The sequence below is a fragment of the Ambystoma mexicanum genome, chromosome 3q (genome assembly GCF_040938575.1).
Source record: "Ambystoma mexicanum isolate Mex_15411 chromosome 3q, UKY_AmexF1_1, whole genome shotgun sequence".
Lineage (NCBI taxonomy): Eukaryota > Metazoa > Chordata > Amphibia > Caudata > Ambystomatidae > Ambystoma > Ambystoma mexicanum.
In genome coordinates this window covers 680656103-680670811 of record NC_090926.1, presented here as the reverse complement: position 1 = coordinate 680670811, position 14709 = coordinate 680656103, and positions in this window count along the sequence as shown.

Genomic DNA, 14709 nt, shown 5'->3' with positions numbered 1-14709 from the left:
TATGGGTCTGAGGCGGATGGCATACTCAGAAGGGCTACAGTGACTTAGATGGATGGCTGATGCAGTGGTGCTATGGGTCTGAGGCGGATGGTATACTCAGAAGGGCTACGTTGTCTTAGATGGATGGCTGATGCAGTGGTGCTATAACTCTGAGGCAGATGATTTACTCAGAAGTGCTACGGTGACTTAAATGGATGGCTGATGCATTAGTGCTATAGCTCTGAGGCGGATGGCATACTCTGAAGGGCAACGGTGACTCAGATGGATGGCTGATGCAGTGGTGCTATGGGTATGAGGCAGATGGTATACTCAGAAGGGCTACAGTGACTTAGATGGATGGCTGATGCAGTGGTGCTATGGGTCTGAGGCGGATGGTATACTCAGAAGGGCTACGGTGACTTAGATGGATGGCTGATGCAGTGGTGCTATGGGTCTGAGGCAGATGGTATACTCAGAAGGGCTACGTTGACTTAGATAGATGGCTGATGCAGTGGTGCTATAACTCTGAGGCGGATGGTATACTCAGAAGTGCTATGGTGACTTAGATGGATGGCTGATGCAGTAGTGCTATAGCTCTGAGGCGGGTGGCATACTCAGAAGGGCTACAGTGACTCAGATGGATGGCTGATGCAGTGGTTCTATGGGTATTAGGCAGATGGTATACTCAGAAGGGCTACGGTGACTTAGATGGATGGCTGATTCAGTGGTGCTATAGCTCTGAGGTGGATGGTTAATATTCACAAGAAAAAATTAGCATAGTTTTAGAATCATTTTATGTAAATGTATCTCCTGAATATTAATGAGGAGTATCCTGAAAACCCAGCATGGATCTGGCCGTCGAGGCCTGGAGTTGACTCACTGACTTAGATGGGCTATGGTGACTTAGATGGATGGCTGATCCAGTGGTGCTATGGGTCTGAGGCGGATGGCATACTCAGAAGGGCTACGGTGACTCAGATGGATGGATGATGCAGTGGTGCTATGGGTCTGAGGTGGATGGTTTACTCAGGTGTGCTACGGTGACTTAGATGGATGGCTGATGAAGTGGTGCTATGGGTCTGAGGCGGATGGTATACTCAGAAGGGCTACGGTGACTCAGATGGATGGCTGATGCAGTGGTGATATCGGTCCGAGGCAGATAGTATACTCATTAGGGCTACAGTGAATTAGATGGATGGCTGATGCAGTGGTGCTATGGGTCTGAGGCGGATGGTGTACTCAGAAGGGCTACGGTAACTTAGATGAATGGCTGATACAGTGGTGCTATGGGTCTGAGGCAGATGGCATACTCAGAAGAGCTATGTTGACTTAGATGGATGGCTGATGCAGTGGTGCTATGGGTCTGAGGCGGATGGCATACTCAGAAGGGCAAGGATGACTAAGATGGATGGCTGATACAGTGGTGCTATGGGTCTGAGGCGGATGGTATACCCAGAAGGGCTACAGTGACTTATATGGATGGCTGATGCAGTGGTGCTATAGCTCTGAGGCGGATGGTATATTCAGAAGGGCTACGGTGACTTAGATGGATGGCTGATGCAGTTGTGCTATAGCTCTGAGGCGGATGGTTTGCTCAGGAGTGCTGCGGTGACTTAGATGAATGGCTGATGCATTTGTGCTATGGGTCTGAGGCGGATGGCATACTCAGAAGCGCTACGGTGACTCAGATGGATGGCTGATGCAGTGGTGCTATGGGTCTGAGACGGATGGTATACTCAGAAGGGCTACGGTAACTTGGATGGCTGATGACGTGGTGCTATGGGTCTGAGGCGGATGGTATACTCGGAAGGGCCATGGTGACTTAGATGGATGGCTGATGCAGAGGTGCTATGGCTCTGAGATGGATGGTATACTCAGAAGTGCTACGGTGAGTTAGATGGATGGCTGATGCAGTGGTGCTATGGGACTGAGGTGGCTGGTATACTCAGAAGGGCTACGGTGACTTAGATGGATGGTTGATGCAGTGATGCTATGGGTCTGAGGCGGATGGTATACTCAGAAGGTCTACGGTGACTTAGATGGATGGCTGATGCATTTGTGCTATGGGTCTGAGGCGGATGGCATACTCAGAAGCGCTACGGTGACTCAGATGGATGGCTGATGCAGTGGTGCTATGGGTCTGAGGCAGATGGTATACTCAGAAGGGCTACGTTGACTTAGATGGATGGCTGATGCAGTGGTGCTATAACTCTGAGGCGGATGGTATACTCAGAAGTGCTATGGTGACTTACATGGATGGCTGATGCAGTAGTGCTATAGCTCTGAGACGGATGGCATACTCAGAAGGGCTACAGTGACTCAGATGGATGGCTGATGCAGTGGTGGTATGGGTATGAGGCAGATGGTATACTCAGTAGAGATACGGTGACTTAGATGGATGGTTGATTCAGTGGTGCTATAGCTCTGAGGTGGATGGTTAATATTCACAAGGAAAAATGTTCATAGTTTAAGAATCATTTTATGTAAATGTATCTCCTGAATATTAATGAGGAGTATCCTGAAAACCCAGCATGGATCTGGCCGTCGAGGCCTGGAGTTGACTCACTGACTTAGATGGGCCATGGTGACTTAGATGGATGGCTGATGCAGTGGTGCCATGGGTCTGAGGCGGATGGCATACTCAGAAGGGCTACAGTGACTCAGATGGATGGATGATGCAGTGGTGCTATGGGTCTGAGGTGGATGGTTTACTCAGGAGTGCTACGGTGACTTAGATGGATAGCTGATGCAGTGGTGCTATGGGTCTGAGGCGGATTGTATACTCAGTAGGGCTATGGTGACTTAAATGGATGGCTGATGCAGTGGTGCTATGGGTCTGAGGCGGATGGCATACTCAGAAGGGCTACGGTGACTCAGATGGATGGCTGATGCAGTGGTGCTATCGGTCCGAGGCAGATGGTATACTCATTAGGGCTACATTGAATTAGATGGATGGCTAATGCAGTGGTGCTATGGGTCTGAGGCGGATGGTATACTCAGAAGGGCTACGGTGACTTAGATGGATGGCTGATGCAGTGGTGTTATGGTCTGAGGCGGATGATATACTCAGAAGGGCTACGGTGACTTAGATGGATGGCTGATGTAGTGGTGCTATGGGTCTGAGGCAGATGGCATACTCAGAAGAGCTATGTTGACTTAGATGGATGGCTGATGCAGTGGTGCTATGGGTCTGAGGCGGATGGCATACTCAGAAGGGCCAGGATGACTAAGATGGATGGCTGATGCAGTGGTGCTATGGGTCTGAGGCGGATGGCATACTCAGAAGGGCTATGAAGACTTAGATGGATGGCTGATACAGTGGTGCTTTGGGTCTGAGACAGATGGTATACCCGGAAGGGCTACAGGAACTTAGATGGATGGCTGATGCATTGGTGCAATAGCTCTGAGGCGGATGGTATATTCAGAACGGCTACGGTGACTTAGATGGATGGCTGATGCAGTGGTGCTATAGCTCTGAGGCAGATGGTTTGCTCAGGAGTGCTGCAGTGACTTAGATGGATGGCTGATGCATTTGTGCTATGGGTCTGAGGCGGATGGCATACTCAGAAGCGCTAAGGTGACTCAGATGGATGGCTGATGCAGTGGTGCTATGGGTCTGAGATGGATGGTATACTCAGAAGGGCTACGGTGACTTGGATGGCTGATGCAGTGGTGCTATGGGTCTGAGATGGATGGTATACTCAGAAGTGCTATGGTGACTTAGATGGATGGCTGATGCAGAGGTGCTATGGCTCTGAGATGGATAGTATACTCAGAAGTGCTACGGTGACTTAGATGGATGGCTGATGCAGTGGTGCTATGGGACTGAGGTGGCTGGTATACTCAGAAGGGCTATGGTGACTTAGATGGATGGCTGATGCAGTGGTGCTATGGGTCTGAGGCGGATAGCATACTCAGAAGGGCTATGGTTACTTAGAGGGGTGGCTGATGCAGTGGTGCAATGGGTCTGAGGCGGATGGCATACTAAGAAGGGCTACAGTGACTTAGATTAATGGCTGATGCAGTGGTGCTATGATTCTCAGGCGGATGCTATACTCAGAAGGGCTACAGTGACTTAGATGGATGGCTGATGCAGTGGTGCTATGGGCCTGAGGCGATTGGTATACTCGGAAGGGCTACGGTGACTTAGATGGATGGCTGATGCAGTGGTGCTATGGATCTGAGGAGGATGGTATATTCAGAAGGGCTACAGTGACTTAGATGGATGGCTGATGCAGTGGTGCTATGGGCCTGAGGCGGATGGTATACTCAGAAGGGCTACGGTGACTTAGATGGATGGCTGATGCAGTGGTGCTATGGGTCTGAGGCGGATGGTATACTCAGAAGGGCTACGGTGACTTAGATGGATGGCTGATGCAGTGGTGCTATGGGTCTGAGGCAGATGGCATACTCAGAAGAGCTATGTTGACTTAGATGGATGGCTGATGCAGTGGTGCTATGGGTCTGAGGCGGATAGCATACTCAGAAGGGCTATGGTTACTTAGAGGGATGGCTGATGCAGTGGTGCAAAGGGTCTGAGGCGGATGGCATACTAAGAAGGGCTACGGTGACTTAGATGGATGGCTGATGCAGTGGTGCTATGGATCTGAGGAGGAGGGTATATTCAGAAGGGCTACGGTGACTTAGATGGATGGCTGATGCAGTGGTGCTATGGATCTGAGGAGGATGGTATATTCAGAAGGGCTACAGTGACTTAGATGGATGGCTGATGCAGTGGTGCTATGGGCCTGAGGCGGATGGTATACTCAGAAGGGCTACGGTGACTTAGATGGATGGCTGATGCAGTGGTGCTATGGATCTGAGGCGGATGGTATACTCAGAAGGGCTGCGGTGACTTAGATGGATGGCTGATGCAGAGGTGCTATGGGTCTGAGGCGGATGGTATACTCAGAAGGGCTACGGTGACTTAGATGGATTACTGATGCAGTGGTGCTATGGGTCTGAGGCCGATGGTATACTAAGAAGGGCTATGGTGACTTAGATGGAATACTGATGCAGTGGTGCTATTGGTCTGAGGCAGATGGTATACTCAGAAGGACTACTGTGACTTAGATGGATGGCTGATGCAGTGGTGCTATGGGTCTGAGGCGGATAGCATACTCAGAAGGGCTATGGTTACTTAGAGGGATGGCTGATGCAGTGGTGCTATGGGTCTGAGGCGGATGGCATACTCAGAAGGGCTACGGTGACTTAGATGGAAGGCTGATGCAGTGGTGCTATGGGTCTGAGGCGGATGGCATACTCAGAAGGGCTACCGTGACTTAGATGGATGGCTGATGCAGTGGTGCTATGGGTCTGAGGCGGATGGTATCCTCAGAAGGGCTACGGTGACTTAGATGGATGGCTGATGCATTGGTGCTATAGCTCTGAGGCGGATGGTTTACTCAGGAGTGCTATGGTGACTTAGATGGATGGCTGATGCAGTGGTGCTATGATTCTCAGGCGGATGGTATACTCAGAAGGGCTACGGTGACTTAGATGGATGGCTGATGCAGTGGTGCTATGGGCCTGAGGCGGATGGTATACTCAGAGGGCTAGGGTGACTTAGAGGGATGGCTGATGCAGTGGTGCTATGGGTCTGAGGCGGATGGCATACTCAGAAGGGCTACAGTGACTTAGATGGATGGCTGATGTAGTGGTGCTATGGGTCTGAGGCGGATGGTATACTCAGAAGGGCTATGTTGACTTAGATGGATGGCTGATGCAGTGGTGCTATAACTCTGAGGCAGATGATATACTCAGAAGTGCTACGGTGACTTAAATGGATGGCTGATGCATTAGTGCTATAGCTCTGAGGCGGATGGCAAACTCTGAAGGGCTACGGTGACTCAGATGTATGGCTGATGCAGTGGTGCTATGGGTATGAGGCAGATGGTATACTCAGAAGGGCTACAGTGACTTAGATGGATGGCTGATGCAGTGGTGCTATGGGTCTGAGGCGGATGGTATACTCAGAAGGGCTACGGTGACTTAGATGGATGGCTGATGCAGTGGTGCAATGGGTCTGAGGCAGATGGTATACTCAGAAGGGCTACGTTGACTTAGATGGATGGCCGATGCAGTGGTGCTATAACTCTGAGGCGGATGGTATACTCAGAAGTGCTATGGTGACTTAGATGGATGGCTGATGCAGTAGTGCTATAGCTCTGAGGCGGATGGCATACTCAGAAGGGCTACAGTGACTCAGATGGATGGCTGATGCAGTGGTTCTATGGGTATGAGGCAGATGGTATACTCAGAAGGGCTACGGTGACATAGATGCATGGCTGATTCAGTGGTGCTATAGCTCTGAGGTGGATGGTTAATATTCACAAGGAAAAATGTGCATAGTTTTAGAATCATTTTATGTAAATGTATCTCCTGAATATTAATGAGGAGTATCCTGAAAACCCAGCATGGATCTGGCCATCGAGGCCTGGAGTTGACTCACTGACTAAGATGGGCTATGGTAACTTAGATGGATGGCTGATGCAGTGGAGCTATGGGTCTGAGGCGGATGGCATACTCAGAAGGGCTACGGTGACTCAGATGGATGGATGATGCAGTGGTGCTATGGGTCTGAGGTGGATGGTTTACTCGGGAGTGCTACGGTGACTTAGATGGATGGCTGATGCAGTGGTGCTATGGGTCTGAGGCGGATGGTATACTCAGTAGGGCTACAGTGACTTAAATGGATGGCTGATGCAGTGGTGCTATGGGTCTGAGGCGGATGGCATACTCAGAAGGGCTACGGTGACTCAGATGGATGGCTGATGCAGTGGTGCTATCGGTCCGAGGCAGATGGTATACTCATTAGGGCTACAGTGAATTAGATGGATGGCTGATGAAGTGGTGCTATGGGTCTGAGGCGGATGGTATACTCAGAAGGGCTACGGTGACTTAGATGAATGGCTGATGCAGTGGTGCTATGGGTCTGAGGCAGATGGCATACTCAGAAGAGCTATGTTGACTTAGATGGATGGCTGATGCAGTGGTGCTATGGGTCTGAGACGGATGGCATACTCAGAAGGGCAAGGATGACTGATGCAGTGGTGCTATGGGTCTGAGGCGGATGGCATACTCAGAAGGGCTATGATGACTTAGAGGGATGGCTGATACAGTGGTGCTATGGGTCTGTGGCGGATGGTATACCCGGAAGGGCTACAGTGACTTAGATGGATGGCTGATGTAGTGGTGCTATAGATCTGAGGCGGATGGTATATTCAGAAGGGCTATAGTGACTTAGATGGATGGCTGATGCAGTTGTGCTATGGGTCTGAGGCGGATGGTTTGCTCAGGAGTGCTGCGGTGACTTAGATGGATGGCTGATGCATTTGTGCTATGGGTCTGAGGCGGATGGCATACTCAGAAGCGCTACGGTGACTCAGATGGATGACTGATGCAGTGGTGCTATAGGTCTGAGACGGCTGGTATACTCAGAAGGGCTACGGTAACTTGGATGGCTGATGCAGTGGTGCTATGGGTCTGAGGCGGATGGTATACTCAGAAGGGCTATGGTGACTTAGATGGATGGCTGATGCAAAGGTGCTATGGCTCTGAGATGGATGGTATACTCAGAAGTGCTACGGTGACTTAGATGGATGGCTGATGCAGTGGTGCTATGGGACTGAGGTGGCTGGTATACTCAGAAGGGCTACAGTGACTCAGATGGATGGCTGATGCAGTGGTGCTATATGTCTGAGGCAGATGGTATACTCAGAAGGGCTACGTTGACTTAGATGGATGGCTGATGCAGTGGTGCTATAACTCTGAGGCGGATGGTATACTCAGAAGTGCTATGGTGACTTAGATGGATGGCTGATGCAGTAGTGCTATAGCTCTGATGCGGATGGCATACTCAGAAGGGCTACAGTGACTCAGATGGATGGCTGATGCAGTGGTGCTATGGGTATGAGGCAGATGGTATACTCAGAAGGGCTACGGTGACTTAGATGGATGGCTGATTCAGTGGTGCTATAGCTCTGAGGTGGATGGTTAATATTCACAAGGAAAAATGTGAATAGTTTTAGAATCATTTTATGTAAATGTATCTCCTGTATATTAATGAGTAGTATCCTGAAAACCCAGCATGGATCTGGCCGTCAAGGCCTGGAGTTGACTCACTGACTTAGATGGGCTATGGTGACTTAGATGGATGGCTGATGCAGTGGTTCTATGGGTCTGAGGCGGATGGCATACTCAGAAGGGCTACGGTGACTCAGATGGATGGATGATGCAGTGGTGCTATGGGTCTGAGGTGGATGGTTTACTCAGGAGTGCTACGGTGACTTACATGGATGGCTGATGCAGTGGTGCTATGGGTCTGAGGTGGATGGTATACTCAGTAGGGCTATGGTGACTTAAATGGATGGCTGATGCAGTGGTGCTATGGGTCTGAGGCGGATGGCATACTCAGAAGGGCTACGGTGACACAGATGGATGGCTGATGCAGTGGTGCTATCGGTCCGAGGCAGATGGTATACTCATTAGGGCTACATTGAATTAGATGGATGGCTAATGCAGTGGTCCTATGGGTCTGAGGCAGATGGTATACTCAGAAGGACTACTGTGACTTAGATGGATGGCTGATGCAGTGGTGCTATGGGTCTGAGGCGGATAGCATACTCAAACGGGCTATGGTTACTTAGAGGGATGGCTGATGCAGTGGTGCTATAACTATGAGGCGGATGGCTTACTCAGAAGGTCTACGGTGACTTAGATGGATGGCTGATGCAGTGGTGCTATGGATCTGAGGAGGATGGTATATTCAGAAGGGCTACGGTGACTTAGATGGATGGCTGATGCCGTGGTGCTATGGGCCTGAGGCGGATGGTATACTCAGAAGGGCTACGGTGACTCAGATGGATGGCTGATGCATTTGTGCTATGGGTCTGAGGCGGATGGCATACTCAGAAGCGCTACGGTGACTCAGATGGATGGCTGATGCAGTGGAGCTATGAGTCTGAGGCAGATGGTATACTGATGCAGTGGTGCTATCGGTCCGAGGCAGATGGTATACTCATTAGGGCTACAGTGAATTAGATGGATGGCTGATGAGGTGGTGCTATGGGTCTGAGGCGGATGGTATACTCAGAAGGGCTACGGTGACTTAGATGAATGGCTGATGCAGTGGTGCTATGGGTCTGAGGCAGATGGCATACTCAGAAGAGCTATGTTGACTTAGATGGATGGCTGATGCAGTGGTGCTATGGGTCTGAGGCGGATGGCATACTCAGAAGGGCAAGGATGACTAAGATGGATGGATGATGCAGTGGTGCTATGGGTCTGAGGCGGATGGCATACTCAGAAGGGCTACGATGACTTAGATGGATGGCTGATGCAGTGGTGCTATGGGCCTGAGGCGGAGGGTATACTCAGAAGGGCTATGGTGACTTAGATGGATGTCTGATGCAGTGGTGCTATGGGTCTGAGGCGGATGGTATACTCAGAAGGGCTATGGTGACTTAGATGGATGGCTGATGCAGAGGTGCTATGGGTCTGAGGCCTATGGTATACTCAGAAGGGCTACGGTGACTTAGATGGAATACTGATGCAGTGGTGCTATGGGTCTGAGGCAGATGGTATACTCAGAAGGACTACTGTGACTTAGATGGATGGCTGATGCAGTGGTGCTATGGGACTGAGGTGGCTGGTATACTCAGAAGGGCTACGGTGACTTAGATGGATGGCTGATGCAGTGATGCTATGGGTCTGAGGCGGATGGTATACTCAGAAGGTCTACGGTGACTTAGATGGATGGCTGATGCATTTGTGCTATGGGTCTGAGGCGGATGGCATACTCAGAAGGGCTACGGTGACTCAGATGGATGGATGATGCAGTGGTGCTATGGGTCTGAGGTGGATGGTTTACTCGGGAGTGCTACGGTGACTTAGATGGATGGCTGATGCAGTGGTGCTATGGGTCTGAGGCGGATGGTATACTCAGTAGGGCTACAGTGACTTAAATGGATGGCTGATGCAGTGGTGCTATGGGTCTGAGGCGGATGGCATACTCAGAAGGGCTACGGTGACTCAGATGGATGGCTGATGCAGTGGTGCTATCGGTCCGAGGCAGATGGTATACTCATTAGGGCTACAGTGAATTAGATGGATTTCTGATGAAGTGGTGCTATGGGTCTGAGGCGGATGGTATACTCAGAAGGGCTACGGTGACTTAGATGAATGGCTGATGCAGTGGTGCTATGGGTCTGAGGCAGATGGCATACTCAGAAGAGCTATGTTGACTTAGATGGATGGCTGATGCAGTGGTGCTATGGGTCTGAGACGGATGGCATACTCAGAAGGGCAAGGATGACTGATGCAGTGGTGCTATGGGTCTGAGGCGGATGGCATACTCAGAAGGGCTATGATGACTTAGAGGGATGGCTGATACAGTGGTGCTATGGGTCTGTGGCGGATGGTATACCCGGAAGGGCTACAGTGACTTAGATGGATGGCTGATGTAGTGGTGCTATAGATCTGAGACGGATGGTATATTCAGAAGGGCTATAGTGACTTAGATGGATGGCTGATGCAGTTGTGCTATGGGTCTGAGGCGGATGGTTTGCTCAGGAGTGCTGCGGTGACTTAGATGGATGGCTGATGCATTTGTGCTATGGGTCTGAGGCGGATGGCATACTCAGAAGCGCTACGGTGACTCAGATGGATGACTGATGCAGTGGTGCTATAGGTCTGAGACGGCTGGTATACTCAGAAGGGCCACGGTAACTTGGATGGCTGATGCAGTGGTGCTATGGGTCTGAGGCGGATGGTATACTCAGAAGGGCTATGGTGACTCAGATGGATGGCTGATGCAGTGGTGCTATATGTCTGAGGCAGATGGTATACTCAGAAGGGCTACGTTGACTTAGATGGATGGCTGATGCAGTGGTGCTATAACTCTGAGGCGGATGGTATACTCAGAAGTGCTATGGTGACTTAGATGGATGGCTGATGCAGTAGTGCTATAGCTCTGAGGCGGATGGCATACTCAGAAGGGCTACAGTGACTCAGATGGATGGCTGATGCAGTGGTGCTATGGGTATGAGGCAGATGGTATACTCAGAAGGGCTACGGTGACTTAGATGGATGGCTGATTCAGTGGTGCTATAGCTCTGAGGTGGATGGTTAATATTCACAAGGAAAAATGTGCATAGTTTTAGAATCATTTTATGTAAATGTATCTCCTGTATATTAATGAGGAGTATCCTGAAAACCCAGCATGGATCTGGCCGTCGAGGCCTGGAGTTGACTCACTGACTTAGATGGGCTATGGTGACTTAGATGGATGGCTGATGCAGTGGTTCTATGGGTCTGAGGCGGATGGCATACTCAGAAGGGCTACGGTGACTCAGATGGATGGATGATGCAGTGGTGCTATGGGTCTGAGGTGGATGGTTTACTCAGGAGTGCTACGGTGACTTACATGGATGACTGATGCAGTGGTGCTATGGGTCTGAGGTGGATGGTATACTCAGTAGGGCTATGGTGACTTAAATGGATGGCTGATGCAGTGGTGCTATGGGTCTGAGGCGGATGGCATACTCAGAAGGGCTACGGTGACACAGATGGATGGCTGATGCAGTGGTGCTATCGGTCCGAGGCAGATGGTATACTCATTAGGGCTACATTGAATTAGATGGATGGCTAATGCAGTGGTCCTATGGGTCTGAGGCAGATGGTATACTCAGAAGGACTACTGTGACTTAGATGGATGGCTGATGCAGTGGTGCTATGGATCTGAGGAGGATGGTATATTCAGAAGGGCTACGGTGACTTAGATGGATGGCTGATGCAGTGGTGCTATGGGCCTGAGGCGGATGGTATACTCAGAAGGGCTACGGTGACTCAGATGGATGGCTGATGCATTTGTGCTATGGGTCTGAGGCGGATGGCATACTCAGAAGCGCTACGGTGACTCAGATGGATGGCTGATGCAGTGGAGCTATGAGTCTGAGGCAGATGGTATACTGATGCAGTGGTGCTATCGGTCCGAGGCAGATGGTATACTCATTAGGGCTACAGTGAATTAGATGGATGGCTGATGAAGTGGTGCTATGGGTCTGAGGCGGATGGTATACTCAGAAGGGCTACGGTGACTTAGATGAATGGCTGATGCAGTGGTGCTATGGGTCTGAGGCAGATGGCATACTCAGAAGAGCTATGTTGACTTAGATGGATGGCTGATGCAGTGGTGCTATGGGTCTGAGGCGGATGGCATACTCAGAAGGGCAAGGATGACTAAGATGGATGGATGATGCAGTGGTGCTATGGGTCTGAGGCGGATGGCATACTCAGAAGGGCTACGATGACTTAGATGGATGGCTGATGCAGTGGTGCTATGGGCCTGAGGCGGAGGGTATACTCAGAAGGGCTATGGTGACTTAGATGGATGGCTGATGCAGTGGTGCTATGGGTCTGAGGCGGATGGTATACTCAGAAGGGCTATGGTGACTTAGATGGATGGCTGATGCAGAGGTGCTATGGGTCTGAGGCCTATGGTATACTCAGAAGGGCTACGGTGACTTAGATGGAATACTGATGCAGTGGTGCTATGGGTCTGAGGCAGATGGTATACTCAGAAGGACTACTGTGACTTAGATGGATGGCTGATGCAGTGGTGCTATGGGACTGAGGTGGCTGGTATACTCAGAAGGGCTACGGTGACTTAGATGGATGGCTGATGCAGTGATGCTATGGGTCTGAGGCGGATGGTATACTCAGAAGGTCTACGGTGACTTAGATGGATGGCTGATGCATTTGTGCTATGGGTCTGAGGCGGATGGCATACTCAGAAGCGCTACGGTGACTCAGATGGATGGCTGATGCAGTGGTGCTATGGGTCTGAGGCAGATGGTATACTCAGAAGGGCTACGTTGACTTAGATGGATGGCTGATGCAGTGGTGCTATAACTCTGAGGCGGATGGTATACTCATTAGGGCTACATTGAATTAGATGGATGGCTAATGCAGTGGTGCTATGGGTCTGAGGCGGATGGTATACTCAGAAGGGCTACGGTGACTTAGATGGATGGCTGATGCAGTGGTGTTATGGTCTGAGGCGGATGGTATACTCAGAAGGGCTACGGTGACTTAGATGGATGGCTGATGCAGTGGTGCTATGGGTCTGAGGCAGATGGCATACTCAGAAGAGCTATGTTGACTTAGATGGATGGCTGATGCAGTGGTGCTATGGGTCTGAGGCGGATGGCATACTCAGAAGGGCCAGGATGACTAAGATGGATGGCTGATGAAGTGGTGCTATGGGTCCGAGGCAGATGGTATACTCATTAGGGCTACATTGAATTAGATGGATGGCTAATGCAGTGGTGCTATGGGTCTGAGGCGGATGGTATACTCAGAAGGGCTACGGTGACTTAGATGGATGGCTGATGCAGTGGTGTTATGGTCTGAGGCGGATGGTATACTCAGAAGGGCTACGGTGACTTAGATGGATGGCTGATGCAGTGGTGCTATGGGTCTGAGGCAGATGGCATACTCAGAAGAGCTATGTTGACTTAGATGGATGGCTGATGCAGTGGTGCTATGGGTCTGAGGCGGATGGCATACTCAGAAGGGCCAGGATGACTAAGATGGATGGCTGATGAAGTGGTGCTATGGGTCTGAGGCGGATGGCATACTCAGAAGGGCTATGATGACTTAGATGGATGGCTGATACAGTGGTGCTTTGGGTCTGAGGCAGATGGTATACCCGGAAGGGCTACAGTGACTTAGATGGATGGCTGATGCATTGGTGCTATAGCTCTGAGGCGGATGGTATATTCAGAACGGCTACGGTGACTTAGATGGATGGCTGATGCATTTGTGCTATGGGTTTGAGGCGGATGGCATACTCAGAAGCGCTACGGTGACTCAGATGGATGGCTGATGCAGTGGTGCTATGGGTCTGAGATGGATGGTATACTCAGAAGGGCTACGGTGACTTAGATGGATGGTTGATGCAGTGATGCTAAGGGTCTGAGGTGGATGGTATACTCAGAAGGTCTACGGTGACTTAGATGGATGGCTGATGCAGTGGTGCTATGGGTCTGAGGCGGATAGCATACTCAGAAGGGCTATGGTTACTTAGAGGGATGGCTGATGCAGTGGTGCAATGGGTCTGAGGCAGATGGCATACTAAGAAGGGCTACGGTGACTTAGATGGATGGCTGATGCAGTGGTGCTATGATTCTCAGGCGGATGCTATACTCAGAAGGGCCACGGTGACTTAGATGGATGGCTGATGCAGTGGTGCTATGGGCCTGAGGCGATTGGTATACTCGGAAGGGCTACGGTGGCTTAGATGGATGGCTGATGCAGTGGTGCTATGGATCTGAGGAGGATGGTATATTCAGAAGGGCTACAGTGACTTAGATGGATGGCTGATGCAGTGGTGCTATGGGCCTGAGGCGGATGGTATACTCAGAAGGGCTACGGTGACTTAGATGGATGGCTGATGCAGTGGTGCTATGGGTCTGAGGCGGATGGCATACTCAGAAGGACTACGGTGACTCAGATGGATGGATGATGCAGTGGTGCTATGGGTCTGAGGTGAATGGTTTACTCAGGAGTGCTACGGTGACTTAGATGGATGGCTGATGCAGTGGTGCTATGGGTCTGAGGCGGATGGTATACTCAGTAGGGCTACGGTGACTTAAATGGATGGCTGATGCAGTGGTGCTATGGGTCTGAGGCGGATGGCATACTCAGAAGGTCTACGGTGACTTAAAT